This window comes from Schistocerca nitens, chromosome 4 (genome assembly GCF_023898315.1).
Source record: "Schistocerca nitens isolate TAMUIC-IGC-003100 chromosome 4, iqSchNite1.1, whole genome shotgun sequence".
Lineage (NCBI taxonomy): Eukaryota > Metazoa > Arthropoda > Insecta > Orthoptera > Acrididae > Schistocerca > Schistocerca nitens.
In genome coordinates this window covers 556,478,863-556,494,196 of record NC_064617.1, presented here as the reverse complement: position 1 = coordinate 556,494,196, position 15,334 = coordinate 556,478,863, and the positions used below count along the sequence as shown (strand labels likewise).

Sequence of the window (15,334 nt, the reverse complement as noted above, 5' to 3'; positions counted from 1 at the left end):
TCACTACCTGTTATATAATGTGTTTTTCTCACGATGTATGGCTGCCACCACATCGGCCCTCATGTAATTTTCTCTTTTTCTAAAATGTGTATTAACTGGATTGTGGACCAGATTTCGTAATTATGTCTTAAGAGCCATTATTGATTTTTCTTAAAGTTTTGACTTATATACGTTCTATGTGCTTCACTATTATGGTAATATAACTTTTACATTCTGGCTGTATATGCCACTACATGTTACTCACGGCGTAAGCGCCACCTGCCTTTTTGATGTATGTATCTACGTTATTGTTCCTATAGCTCCCACAATGTCATAACGGGAGTGATAAATGCTTTCCATTTATTTATTGTCATTCTATCTAAGGACGCATTTAATATTGATATTTTACATGTTACTTCAGTACGCCAATCGGCACATAGTTCGCGACCTGAGCGCCACCTGCCCTGGCCGCAGTGCTACTACGCTGGCCGATTTTACTCAGTCGCCTATGCGCTCTCCAACTTCCATGTTCTTATTTTTATTTGTCTGACAAACCCTGTTCTCAGGGCTATATTTTATTTCACTAATGGAGTTATGCAGATGTTTGTAAAAACGACAAGGACATATCACTCCATGTTAATGTAATACTGTAAGTACCAGGAATCCTTCTCACATTTTGTAATACAAGATTCTCCTAATATATGTTAAACTTTATTCTTGACTCATGTTTCATACCTTTAATATAAATTACGATGTTCATTGTCCTCAGGCCGTCTTCTGAAGAAGATAGATTTAAATCTATCGAAACCTAGGTGAAGAGTACTTTATCCTTTTCAACTGGTCGGCTGCTTTTAATCTTATCAATCACGATTTTTGGTGCTAGCTTCTTGAAAGTCTGTGGACTAAGTAGGCATTCTTCATTTTCAACGCCTTCGTAATAAGATGCTCGGAATTTCGTATACATGTCAAGACTGTATACATTGCTGTCCCACTGTGGATGTAGATTTTCGTATGGGTAGAATTCGGAATTCAGGTAGACTCTGGCGTTAGTTAACTTGCAGTGGTCAAGTTCAGTTGAATCCTTAGATATATTCCCACGTCTTTCAGTCAGATATGCTATTATGATGAATCAAGGTGCTTCCAACTGCACTGATGTTTGAATAGCCAAAGTATGTGTGGATGCTGTTGGTAAGACTGGGTACTCAAAAAGCTCCCATCATAGGAAGGTTGTAGTAGATAGGTGCTGGCATTCAGAACTTTTAAGAGCTTCAAGCATTCCTCGTCAGCAACAATGATGTGAGGCATTTTCCGTACTATACTATTAATCTTTATTTGAACATTCTCTGCAGCTGTTTGAACAAATGAATTCGCATCACTTGCACTCCACAGCAAAATAAGTTCCTGTTTAACATTCATAGTAATTCGTTGCATGTCCTCAAAATAACCCATGAGCATTTTTAGTGTCACGCAAGCGGTAAATCGACTGTAACCCCCCTCACCATCCGGTGCATCTATGAACAATCCCACATTTTCCAATTAATTTCAATCAGAAGCTGAGGCTGAAACATGCGTCTTAAAGGTTGATTCTATGCCGACATTGTATGTGCGATCTATTTCTATACCGTTAAGTTCATAACGTATCTCTTGAAACAGGAATGCTAGAGCATTTCGCATGAGCTTCGGTAGCGTTACCACAGTGCTGTCAACTTTCTTACATTTACAGTCCAGATACAGGAAGCTCTTGCAAAGCAATGTTACAGCGTCCTGATGCTAGATAACAATCCTAATTTCATCATTTTTGTTAAATGTGCTTGAAGCATAGAGTTTGTGTGTGTGATATTTATGACGTATAATTCGATCATCATACTCTACACAATGCTTTACTGACTGAGTTACGTTGAGCGACATCATTTCGTGGTTTTAAACCTGCTGCAATAAGGAATTCGTAATTAAGGCATGTTATCACCTTGCCCTTCAGCGATACACTGACGGGTTGTGAGCTCGGTGTGCTAGCTTTATACCTTACTCCCATCTCGCCTTAGATGCAAGAGTACAATGATCTCTCCTCCTCTAAAGTTAACAAGCTGATTATTCTGGTCAACAATACGCAGTTCTAGGTAATCCAGTGTCTGAACTGTCACTGGGAGATATATAGCGTTTGTGGGGGCTTGAACTATTTTATACCCAGTACCGATAGTAGGGAAGAATCCGTAAATTGAGTGAATCAACTTATCGTTGACGTATGAGTTTGTGGCAATATCGCACTCAACGTGGATTGTGCTGACTGGTACTATATCTACAGCTTGATCTGATGCGTAAAATTTACTCGCGTCCTTCACCAAAACACGATACGTTGCAAAACCTAGCAGTGGATCTATTGAATCTCACTGTCTAAAGTCGATCGTAGTACTCTCTTCCGTATTTCAGATTTAAGGGTATAAATCTTTCCCCGTAGTTCAATACCTTTTCCTGACTGTTTTAAGACTTCGTTTAAATCATCAATATCGTAGGCACCACGTTCTATTTGTGGAACTTCCTTCCGACCATCAGTTTTCACATGAAGTTTATTGTTGCTCTTTGTGATAATTTGAATGCTGTTATATGTCTCCAGACCAATCAGCACAATACTTCAGTCCCCTGCAGTTAAATCAATCGGCGGAAAGTAATTTGCAAGTAATACTGATCCTCACTCTTTAAAGTCAGAGTGTACGACATTGCATCTTAACCTCAAGTGATGGATGTGCGTTCAATGATGGCTCTTTTATATGTGTGGATGTGAAAACGCGCATTCCAGACTTCTCAGCGCTCGGTCTAAATATAGTGCGAATTCCAGAGATTCGCTGATGCAGGCGAAGGCTAATTTGTCATGGCTGTGATGAGGAACATAACGCAGAGATGCCCGCGCAGGTATGTGTTAAAGTCCTGATATCGGCGGAAATTGTAGAAATCACGTCTTTTGCTGATGAAGTAGGGCTGTAATTTTTCAGGTGGCTGTAAATCCCCAAATGAATCAAAATATTTTAATGTATTTGCACTTTTCTTAATATACGCCACCCAATGGGTCCCTGGACCCCCAGCAACATCTAAATTTACAATTCGACACTCATTAGTGCACCACATGGTCTTCGGTAATGTATCCCGCATAAAGACACTACGAAATCCAGGAATTTGAAGTTTTTCTTCAACAATATGAACGAGATCTTTATTCGTGAGCTCTCGATCAGGTAGGATAACTAACGGACTTTTTTAATTTATGAAGACATATAGTCCTTTCTTGTATGGTTTCAAGTAGAGACCGTTTCCGATAACTGCTGCTTTCATGACGTGACTAGTTGCGCATGTGCATTTTGTGCGTTTTTGACCGTTTTGTCTACGGCCGCAGCCCCACGTGTAAGTGAACCTACCGCCGACAGAGCTGCAAGGGCTGCAACGAGGAACGGAATAATTCCACCTAATGTGTTTGGTAGTGGTACGACCCCAGGTGGTTTAATTGCAGTCTTCTTCTTCTTCTTCTTCTTCCGCCCCCCCCCCCCACCTCCCCTTCAACACACGTTTATCTGCACACATCGATGTGGGAATACAGTTTTTCAAACAACCTAGTTTATTTTTCTTCGCCCCCAAAGCTGTTCGCGCTGCATTCATAATTCGTTTGAAATTCATCAGCCCCAAGCCCAACTTAATTTTTCCACACATGGTTTTATCAATTACAAATGCAGCAACTTGCTGACCTATTACGAGATCTTATTTGCTTAGCTTTATCGGCTAATATTTGGTCGGCAACGTGGCGTTCTGGGAGATTTTTATTTGCAGCATATGCGAGGTCGTGTTCAAGGCGGGCTTCGTCTACTAGGTTAATACCTCTATCACCGCGTTTCTGAAGATTTGTTCCAGGCCCACAGAAATTATATCCCTGAATGTGCAATTCATGGTGTGCCTCCTATCATGCCTGGTACGCTACTGATGAGATAGAGGACTAGGCTCCCTGTTATATAATAACTCGCCAGCCTCAATCCAACTGTTTCCTGATTATGGAAATCCTAACCATTTAACTAGCGCTCTGTTCCCGCGACGTCTTATTACGCGCTCGATGAGAAATACATCTATCTCAGAACTCTTCTGCAGTTCCTCCGTGTAAAAGCATCCTGTAATTTCTTCACCCTTGCCACCATTTAAGATATATGTCCTAGTGTTCGTTCTCTGCTCTTTGGAAACTGTGAATATCTCCGCTGACAAGTTTGGTAAGTACAATTTCTGGAACACTGTCTTGTGTTTTGAAATACGTACTAAGTCGCCTACAATGAACCTCTGTTGGCTCGCGTACAGCATTTTAATGCGGAAATATACTGTGTCCATGAGTGAATAATAGCTACCATCTATCGGTCTCATTTTTATTGTACTATGTATGAAATCATGTTTGTGAGGGTATGTTTTGCGTGCTGGCTTGTGCAATTCTCGAACTACCGTCTCCATACTTATTCGATGATACCTCTCTCTCGAAGCTCTGAGGTTATCGATACAACCTCATTACATTGAGCTGTATTGCCCGCAGCAGCTGAAGCCATCAACAGTCGAAGGCGTCTATTAGTTCATCCGGTGCATCATAATATATATACTGCGGGAGTTGATTGCTCACGCCTTTATGCTGAAAGTCTAACACCCTCACCAATGCTTTTAGATTGCTCATTGAGTAAAGGTTGTATAATGATTGTGTATTTAGAGTTTTGCGGGTTTCTCAGTGTTCCATCAGGATTTTTATACAGTTCAGTCAATTGTAGTATTACACTATACACTTTGCTATCATTGGTAGAGCATTTTAAGATTTTTGAGGGCCTTAGGAAGATTATTTTCACTAAGCCAGGTGTTCTTTTAAACTCTGTATCACCGATGCGTATTGTGCTATCGGATAAACATATAGTTTAGGAACCTCCCAGCTGACACCAAATGTTCTATCTACCTTACCCGCCCCATACTGGTTGGTGGATTCTGCGACTGAATCATTATCACGCGAAGCCATCTTACTGATAGAATCGGTAACAGGTTTAAAAGTTTGCTCGCGATCCAGATGCCCCAACCTCAGCAAACGTAATTTCTCTAGAACTGCTTTGAGCGCCTGAATGACTTTATGCTTTGTCGATATCTCGGAGCATACTAATCAGAGCTCTGCATATCACGTGGTTTTATGTACGCTTTGTTCTTCTCCTTCTTGTTTCCTACACCTCCTTCTTCCATAACAACAACTTCAGCTTCTATCTTCCACTCAATTGTGCTAATTCTATTCTCTAGCCGATTTTGGTTAAGCGCAAGAAGTTTCTGAGTTTCCTTTAATTCCCTTACTAGCCTACCAAGTCTTCCCTCTAGTCCATGGTGTAGTGCCTACTGACGGACTCAGCCATTTTGTACGTTTATGTACGTAGAAACTCCTGGAAGTTCCGGCTATACCTACCGTCATTCAATATCCGACTTTCATCGATAACGAGAAACCCGTATTGTGAGTGGCTCCAACAATCTGAACATATCTTTACAAATTCGCTTTATGACTTGTCTGTTCCTACATGAGCCTGGTAAATGTGTTTTAAATCGAGATTGTCTTGAAACTTCCTGGCAGATTAAACTGTGTGCCGAACCGAGACTCGAACTCGGGACCTTTGCCTTTCGCGGGCAAGTGCTCTACCAACTGAGCTACCCAAGCACGACTCACGCCCCGTGCTCACAGCTTTACTTCTGCCAGTACCTCGTCTCCTACCTTCCAAATAAGTTTGAAGGTCTCCTGCTTCTTTTAAGTTTGGAAGGTAGGAGACGAGGTACTGGCAGAAGTAAAGCTGTGAGCACGGGGTGTGAGGCGTGCTTGGGTAGCTCAGTTGGTAGAGCACTTGCCCGCGAAAGGCAAAGGTCCCGAGTTCGAGTCTCGGCCCGGCACATAGTTTTAATCTGCCAGGAAGCTTCATATCAGCGCACACTCCGCTGCAGAGTGAAAATCTCATTCTGGAGATTGTCTTGTCTGAAGGCTATCCCTCGCCAACTGTTTTGGGATCCTGGAATATGTCTGACTCAGATAAAATACGTCAACACCCATATGACGACAAAAGCAGAAATATCTACGAATTTGAACCTGCTTTTCAACAGGAACATCGTCAAATATGAAGACAGTGTTATTCTTTACCTCTTCAGGTGGGAGGATGTCGTCGCTTTCACTGAATGCTCTGTACGTTACACCATCTACCTCATCTAATATTTTCTGATGTAACTGGTACTTGGATTGAAAGAGTGTTTTGGAGAAGACGGAAAGGTACTCGAAGCGGAATCCATGTATGTGCGTTAACAGAGGCATGAGGACATTTCACTTACCACAGTTGAAAGGGCCTACAATTATCGCTCGTATTCTGTCGGGAAGGAGTGCTCCATTCTTCTTCTTCTTCTTCTTGGTCTTCTGGTTTTAATCTACCAGGAAGCTTCATATCAGCGCACACTCCGCTGCAGAGTGAAAATCTCATTCTGGAGATTGTCTTGTCTGAAGGCTATCCCTCGCCAACTGTTTTGGGATCCTGGAATATGTCTGACTCAGATAAAATACGTCAACACCCATATGACGACAAAAGCAGAAATATCTACGAATTTGAACCTGCTTTTCAACAGGAACATCGTCAAATATGAAGACAGTGTTATTGTTTACCTCTTCAGGTGGGGGGATGTCGTCGCTTTCACTGAATGCTCTGTACGTTACACCATCTACCTCATCTAATATTTTCTGATGTAACTGGTACTTGGATTGAAAGAGTGTTTTGGAGAAGACGGAAAGGTACTCGAAGCGGACTCCATGTATGTGCGTTAACAGAGGCTTGAGGACATTTCACTTACCACAGTTGAAAGGGCCTACAATTATCGCTCGTATTCTGTCGGGAAGGAGTGCTCCATTCTTCTTCTTCTTCTTGGTCTTCTGGTTTTGGTCATCATCACAGGACCAGTCACCTACAACAAAGTCCTAGCGGCGAGGTGTTTCACCCAGCCTGTCATGATACCTACTGTGCTAGGTACTGGCGTGCAATAGGCTTTTGTATGATAAATAATATGTGTGTAGCCACTATAGCGCAGTCACCTTACCAACTAAGCTACAACCGCTACACGATAGAATGAGCTCCAAGTGGTATATTTAAAGGTAGGAGAGTCACATACATTAACGTATATAAACGTATACTAACGTGCATTAAAATATGTGACATTTTTGTCTAGAGACATAAAACAGAGACATAGAAATTTAATATTATAAATATATTTATTCATTCAAGATATACAATTATGATCAGCATGGAAAACAATAAGTTCATTCTTTTTTAAACGGTGCAGCAGAAGTACAGTATTTCGAAAATAGCTGTTCCTTATATCCTTCAAATTCAGCACGTATAGCTCATAATGTTATAGGCGCATTGCAATAGTCTGGTGTTCCATCAGTAAATCTGATTTCAAAATTTTTAATACCTATTCGAGGAATAGCACAAGAATTCGGCACTACAGCTACACAGGTACTAAAACAATGATCTATATCGTCTATGTGAATGCTACATATGTGAAGCCAGTTAATGATGTCACTGTATACAGCTTGAACATATGGGCGGCATCTATTTGCCATGTCTAGATTGAATATGTTATCAATAGTCGAGTGCTGCATGAAAATACTATGACCCTCAGCACTTTTAGTTGTTAGTGTAGCATCGTCATACATTGATAGAATACTCACAGTCAGACTGCCGCAGTACATGGCCTGGTAGGAGTGGGATGGAGCGTGTTCGGTAGTCATATGTTTCTTGATGTATGCTTTTAGACGACAGAGTTCATCCCACTCGTAGTCAGAAAAACTAACTCTAATATTTTTGGGTATATTTTCGAGCACTAACACAGTTGTCAGGCTACCGTCTTGTGAAACCTCACGCCCTACATGAAGACGCTTTGAACCACTAACTGTTAACACATAGCATGAGGCGAACAGTAAAGGCTGTGGTGCACTGGAGGTCGGTATCTTCTCATCCACAACGTCCACACAAGGGCAGTTAGCCTGCTGTTCGTGCACTGATGGTTGTACGCCTCTTCTGCAATGATCAATGGACGGCGCGTACGAAGGAGTCCAGTACTGCGGAGCCGCCTCAAACTCAGTCTCTGGCACTGACATTAGCACCTCGTTATCCTGCTCCAGCATGCTGAAAAGCTGCACTACAGGATCCTGCGTGGAAGAGTCCAAGGTCACCACATGTGCGGGCCCCGAATGGTTGGAACCTGCTGATGCTGATGTCACGCCTGAAGCCAGCGGACAAAGAAGAATATTCATAAGCATAGTATGCTGCTGTTACAGAAATAATAATAATAATAGTAATTTTGCGAAATAGATACATACTTTTCTGCTGCTTCGTTCTCCTATTCTGCCGCTGCTGTGGTGACTGACGCTTCATCTTGACTGACTGTCTGACTGACCTGAACAGAGATCGAGCAGCTGCTGAGTTCTCCTTATATACCATCCACGTACGTCATCATGATGCTGTGTTCATGTTGGCAGAATAGTGTGATCACATGACAAATACAAGCGCCCTCTAGCGGTGAGATCGTGAAATAGATCAGTTCTTTTGTCTGCTGGATCGAAGGCAGCCATCTCTTGTGGCTGGCAGTTTATATGGTGCTTTTAGAAAAGGCAGACAGTTCCAACAATAGCAGATGTTTCCATGAGATGGGTAATGCATCTTTAAAGCATCTCGCTGCAATTCATTTATTTACAGGACCGTATTCTTTCTCTTCATATGTTCTAGCATTAATGCGCGCTTCCATTCTGCATGTAGGAGACAATGCGGCAGTCCTAGACTGTATGCTCACGAACAACAGAGCTGTTAAACTCATCCCGCTCAAACACCAATAACTCATTGGTATAACAAATTCGACATGGCCATGAGGATGGGAGGGGGGGGGGGGGGGGTGAGCAGCTGATATTCACTGGTATATACGGGAGTATATTATATGCTTAGACCGTTAGACCGAACCGAATTGACACCAACTGGACGTCTCTTCCGTTTTGGGAGAGTGAATGTTTCATGATGAAAATCTCATCAGTTTTCAAATGCACATGAGCATGTGCTGGTTACGATATGCATCCTGGATCCATCCCTCTGCATTGCCGAAATCTGCTGAACAGAATTCTTTTACTTATTCCTCGTACACACCTCCTTTATCATACTCTTCCATACGTGATGTAGTGAACTGTGGCTGCAGTCTTCCCTCAAATGTCTACGTGTAATGCAGCTATAGAAAGCTGCTCCATCCTTCACATTCATCTGGGTGATCGAACACATGACGATGGTTTGACAATGACAGCTCAGCAAACACTGAATGTGCACTGCCAATTCCGGTCATCTGAGTGGCGAAAAAGAAAATGTCTCCATCTTGGATAATGGTACTCGCGTCATCAGCTGACGTCAAGACAGCGTCCTCTGTGTACTAAGCCACGTGGTGGATACACTGGGTGCAGCCATCTTGATTGACGTCACGGTCGCCTTCTTGGATGAAGTCACGGTGGCATTCTCTGGTGGCGACAATATGAACTAAGTCAGTTGGAGTCCAGGCCCAGCGGCGAATATATCTGCTGGAAACTGGTTAAATAATAAATACAAGTCCTTTTATCCAGTGATTTTCTTTGCTTAGTACAGATAACTGGGGTGTGATACATTATCCTATTGGAATTTGAACATCGAGCCATCTCTCTGGGCGAGGGGCGTGGCACTTTCACTGAAAAATTCAAACTTCAAACAAAAATCCACCATCTTTGATGGTGTCATCGCCACCATCTTGGATGACGTCATCGCCGCCATCTTGGATAACCGTACTTTTGGGTAGAATGAGTGTTGTTCCAATACTGATTGCATTTACTAACAGTACAACATCGCCTGCAGCGCGTCTCAAGACCTCATGTCCAGTTGGACGCTAGACGACTGGAAAACTATTGTCTGCTCAGATGAGTCCCGATTTCAACTGGTAAGCGCAGCCGGTAAAGTTAGAATATGGTGCGGACGCCAAAGGCCCTGGATCCAAGTTGTGAACAAGGCACTGTGCAAGCTGTTCGTCTCTGTGTTTACATAGAACCTGAACGGATAATTGACGAGGTGGATACGTTCGGCTACTTGGAGACCATTTGCAACCATTCATCAGGATCATGTCCCACAACAACGATCCAGTTTTTATGGCTGACAAAGCGCATTGTGCGCAAATCTTTGAAGGAGGTTCTACTCAATTCGAGCGAATGATTTGGCCATCCATGTCGCGCGATGTCACTCCCATCGAAAGTACGAGGGCTACCCACAAAGTACATTACGTTTTGGAATTAAAAATAAATAAAGTATCGGAAATTTTTTTATTATATACAGATGAAAGCCACACTTCAATACTACTCTTCTAGACAGTTGCCATTTAAATTAAGGCACTTATCGTAGCGATGGACGGGCTTGGAAATTCCTTCGTCGTAAAATTCGGCCGCCTGCGCCTTCAACCACGTGGTTACCTCTTCTTGAAGCTGTGCGTCGTCATCAAATCGCTGCATAGCCAACCACTTCTTCATTACTGTGAATAAGTGGAAGTCGCTCGGTGCCAGGTCGGGACTGTACGGCGGATGAGGAAACAACTCCCACTTAAAAGATTCGAGAACTTCACGAGTGGCATTTGCCGTGTGGGCCCGGGCGTTGTCGTGAATCAGCAAGATCTTTGAGACCAACTTTCCCCTGCGCTTGTTTTGTATTGCTCTTCTGAGGTTGTGCAGAGTTTGGCAATACCTTTGAGAGTTTATTGTAGTGCCTCTTTCCAGGAAATCCACAAAAATCGTATTTCTACCGGGTTACTGATTAACCATGTGGTTGATGGCGCAGGCGGCCGAATTTTACGACGAAGGAATTTCCAAGCTCGTCCATCGCTACGATAAGTGCCTTAATTTAAATGGCAACTATGTAGAAAAGTAGTATTGAAGTGTGGCTTTCATCTGTATATAATAAAAAATATCCAATACTTTATTTATTTTTAATTCCAAAACGTAATTTAGGTTGTGGATAGCCCTCGTATATTGGACGTAACCGAGACGCCAGTTGGTGCACAAAATCCTCCATTGGCAACACTTTCGCGCGCTCAGGTACTCCCTGCAAGGAACTTCCAACGACTTGTTGAATACATGCACGTCAAGATGCTGTACTACGCCAGGCAAATAAAGTCCGACACTGCCTGTACACCTAGAAGGCTGTGGGAGTAGCATCGCTACTACTGAATTAGTATTCTCTGGTTTATTGTGTTTGCTTACCAGTGATTGAAAACGAATGAAGTTTACGAAAGTTGTGAGTAGATCTATTATTAGAGTCTGCGGCGTGCCTTTTTCCAGTAACGTGTAATAAATACATTTCAATGAAACTTCCAAGAACATTAAAACTTGAACTCGACACTTTTGCATTTCACACACAAGTGCTCTACCAACTGAGCTACCCATGCACGACTCCGAGCCGCCCGCACAGCTATACTTCCGCCAGTACCTCGTCTCCTACCTTCCAAACTTCACAGAAGCTCTCCTGCTGCAGAGTGAAAATTTCACTCTGGGAACATTGAAAGGTGGCTACACTGAGCCACAGCGCCAGAGATCGCGCTAGAGAGTATTGTTCCGCCGCCTCCACTGGCAGTGATTATTGAGAACTCGTAGTGGGCAGTGCTTGGGGAGAGCTCGTGGTAGTCAGTGCTTGTTAAGAACTCGTAGCAGAGGGTGTTTGTTGAGATGTGCTAGTAGAGAGTGCTTGCTGAGATGTGATACTGAAAAGTTCTTGTTGAGATGTGGTAATAGCGAGTCGGTGTGGAGATATATTGTAATGATTAGAGTGATTTTGGTCAATATATGAAGGTAACGAAACTTGATTTATTTTTCATTATTTAATGTCGTGAATAATGCTTCATTACAGGTTCAGTCAACAAAGCATCTGGCTTGTGTTCTTGGATTAGAGTGCAATTCTGGTTTTCTTGAGTAATTATGGTATTTCTATTTTCTTTAATTAATTCAGTATAAATGTTATTTAAAATTTCTTGTGTTATTGAAGAAGAACCGTGCCAGATGCGTACGTTGAGTCATACTTCCACACACAGAACAGTTACACTTGTGCTTTGGTTTCGTAGGTTTTATAGTTGCTGGGGACTTAATTAATTAATTGTGTTAATGAAAATTTCCATTTCATTCTTTGTTATTGTTCTATGCAGTCAGATAGCGTAATAATACTAGTCAGGGCCAACCGTTACGAGACTTCGTAATCGGACAAAGAGCTACGAAAGCAAAAAATTAAAAAAGTATTTGCATTTTATTTTAATTAAGCCCCCATGCAACATCCCCCAGGTTGTGGCTAAGCCATGTCTCCGCAATATCCTTTCTTCCAGGGATCCTCGTTCTGCAAGGTTCGAGGGACAGCTTTTGTGAAGTTGGGAAGGTAGGAGACGAGGAACTGCGGAAGTATAGCTTTGAAGGGTGGCTGGGAGTCGTACTTGGGTAACTCAGTTGGTAGAGCACTTGCCCGCGAATGGCCAAGGTCGCGAGTTGGAGTCTCGGTCCAACACAAAGTTTCAATCTGCCAGTAACTTTCATAACAGGCATACTCCGCTGCAGAGTGAAAATTTCATTGCGGAAAGATTTTGATGACTTTGGAAGGCTACTAACTCGACGGAAACTATGATTTGATCAAGGAGTTTCTCCAGCTGACATTATTGCCCCCCAGTTTGGAAACCAAATAAATCAAAGAAGAAAAGCACAGAAAGACTGCTTGAAGATGAAAGGGAGTATGCATACGCTTTGCACTAATTCATCCACAGAAGGTAAGGCCTTGTACGAACACTGTCACATCTTTAATCCAGGTTTTCCGTAACTTACGTGTTGGAAAAGTTATGTGCCTTTTCCTCACAAACCACTGACATTAGGGTGCTTAAATTTGAGATGGAACTAGTCAGTACCATAGTGGCATATCTGTGGAAGGAAATTTTTGCTTGATAAAATAGTAAAAGCTTGGTGCAGTTTTTCACACATTTTTGGAAAACTGTAGAAATGCAGAAAGCGAAGGTAACAAAATGGTACTTCACAGGTATTTGTAATGACGAGACATCAAATACTATACAAAAATAGTTACTTTTCGTTCTGATGGATTTAAAAGAAAGTAACACTTGTATTCTGCTTCATGAAAAAGAGCGAGTGTTTATAATTAAAAATTTATGATAAAAATAACCATGAAAACTTATGAATTTATGCCTACTACAATTCTTAACAATATTGCAAAATTTAGTTACATAGTGTTGAAAATTCAGGAGTTCATAATACTTTTTTTTCGGAGTATTGCAGTTTCGCTTAAGTCCACACTTTAAGTAGTGCGTAAGAAAAAGAGCCCATTTTAAATATAAAATGTTAAATTTCAAGAGTCACAGTATGATTACGAAGTAATTCATAAATACATCAAATCACTAGGAAATCGTTTTAAGGAAGAACACTGCAAAATTGCTGCAGAAACAAATTTTCAGAATGATAATTTGTAGAGGAAACCAATAAACGAAATTTTGAAAGGGAGCAAGAAAATGAAACATCATAGGTTGAACATTTAACAGATTTGTTTGAAGACAAAATACTACCAGAAAACAGAAAGGAATGAGAGATCAATGGAAACGTTGTTAAACTGTTTCACAGGCAGAGGTAGAAGAAGTTGTAAGTCTGCTAAAATATAGTAATTCTCCAGGAAAAGATAGGATTCCCAATTAATGAAATTTGGCGGATGTCCACTAACTGCACAATCACTCAAATTAGTTAAAATTGTTGAATGAAATTCTTTTCGATCTTTGTACAACGTCATTGTATAAATGATTAAATTATAAACTGTGAAGCCTCACTGCTATACTGGAACTGTCAGGGAATATTCGTGTGCAGAAGGAATAAAACACGCTCACCAAATGCCAATAGCTGATTTACAGGCTGTCGCCAGTCAGTTCAAAAATGGTTCAAATGGCTCTGAGCTCTAAGCGACTTAACTTCTGAGGTCATCAGTCGCCTAGAACTTACAACTAATTAAACCTAACTAACCTAAGGACATCACACACATCCACGCCCGACGCAGAATTCGAACCTGCGACCGTAGCGGTCGCTCGGCTCCAGACTGTAGCGCCTAGAACCGCACGGCCACTCCGGCCGGCGCCAATCAGTGACAACCGTATAGTCCACGAATTGCTTCTTTCCTACCCTTCCCGTTTCGTCGTGACTACCGTATTATTTTCTACGGCTGATGAAGTTTCACTTATATGATGGATTGACACTGATCGTCTGTAATAAAAAGACCTACCTCCACTCCTCCAATCTTACTCTAAGGAAAGCCCATGTAATATGGTCGAAATGTCGGTTTTATAGTTTATTATTTAAGTATTTTATGCAGATACGCGTTACAACACGCAGAACAATTTTAAACACGACTCTGGCCGCAGAAGCCTACGTAATTATATTAGTTAACGATGTAATAGCTTCTAATAAAATTCAAAATGAATGAATAACTAGTAATACTATTCATATATACAAAAAGCAGAAGGAAAAGAGCTCGTCGAATTACAGGGAGATAAATCTGCTGAGTTCAGTTTTTTTAACTTATAAGAAAAATTATTAGTAAAATAAGGGAACAATGGAACCCGAGTAAAAGGGCAGTATGCTCATACAGGATGACAATTATTGCACTGTGTGAAAAAGGAAACGCAAATTAGTTACAAATGACAGCGTCCACACACATTATTCAAGATGTAAACGTCACTACAGATATAGTGATTTAGATTATGACACGTTCGATATGCCTGCCATCATTAGCGATGATGTGTCCCAGACGAATAGCGAAATTCTGCATGACCCGCTGAAATGTCGGAATATGGATACTGTCGTTAACCTCCTTGACGGGTATTTCCAGCTCAGCAATGGTTTTGCGGTTATTTCTGTGCACCTCGTCTTTATATAGTCGCTGAAAAAGGAGTCAAAGGTATTCAGATCCGGAGAACATGGCGGCCAATCAGGTCTCATGCTAGTGGCCTCTGGATACGCCAGAGACAGAAAGCGGTCACCAAAGTGCTGCGCCAGGACATCAAACACTCTCCTACTTTGATGTAATCGAGTTCCGTCTTGCATGAACCACATCTTGTCGAAATCAGGATCACTTTGGATAATGGAGATGAAATCATCTTCTAAAACCCTTACGTACCGACCGGTAGTCACCGAGCCATCAAGGAATATTGCACCGATTATTCCGTGACTCGATACTGCACACAACACAGTTACCCATTGAGGGTGAAGAGACTTCTCGATCGC

At 41.8% G+C, this 15,334-nt stretch overlaps 1 non-coding gene across 1 annotated transcript; it reads left to right on the top strand.

Annotated features, from left to right (window-relative positions):
- The first annotated feature begins 5,821 nt into the window (after window positions 1-5,821).
- On the top strand, window positions 5,822-5,896 carry Trnas-cga (transfer RNA serine (anticodon CGA)). The gene has a single exon. It is a non-coding gene; the product is annotated as a tRNA-Ser (tRNA).
- The last annotated feature ends 9,438 nt before the right edge of the window (window positions 5,897-15,334 follow it).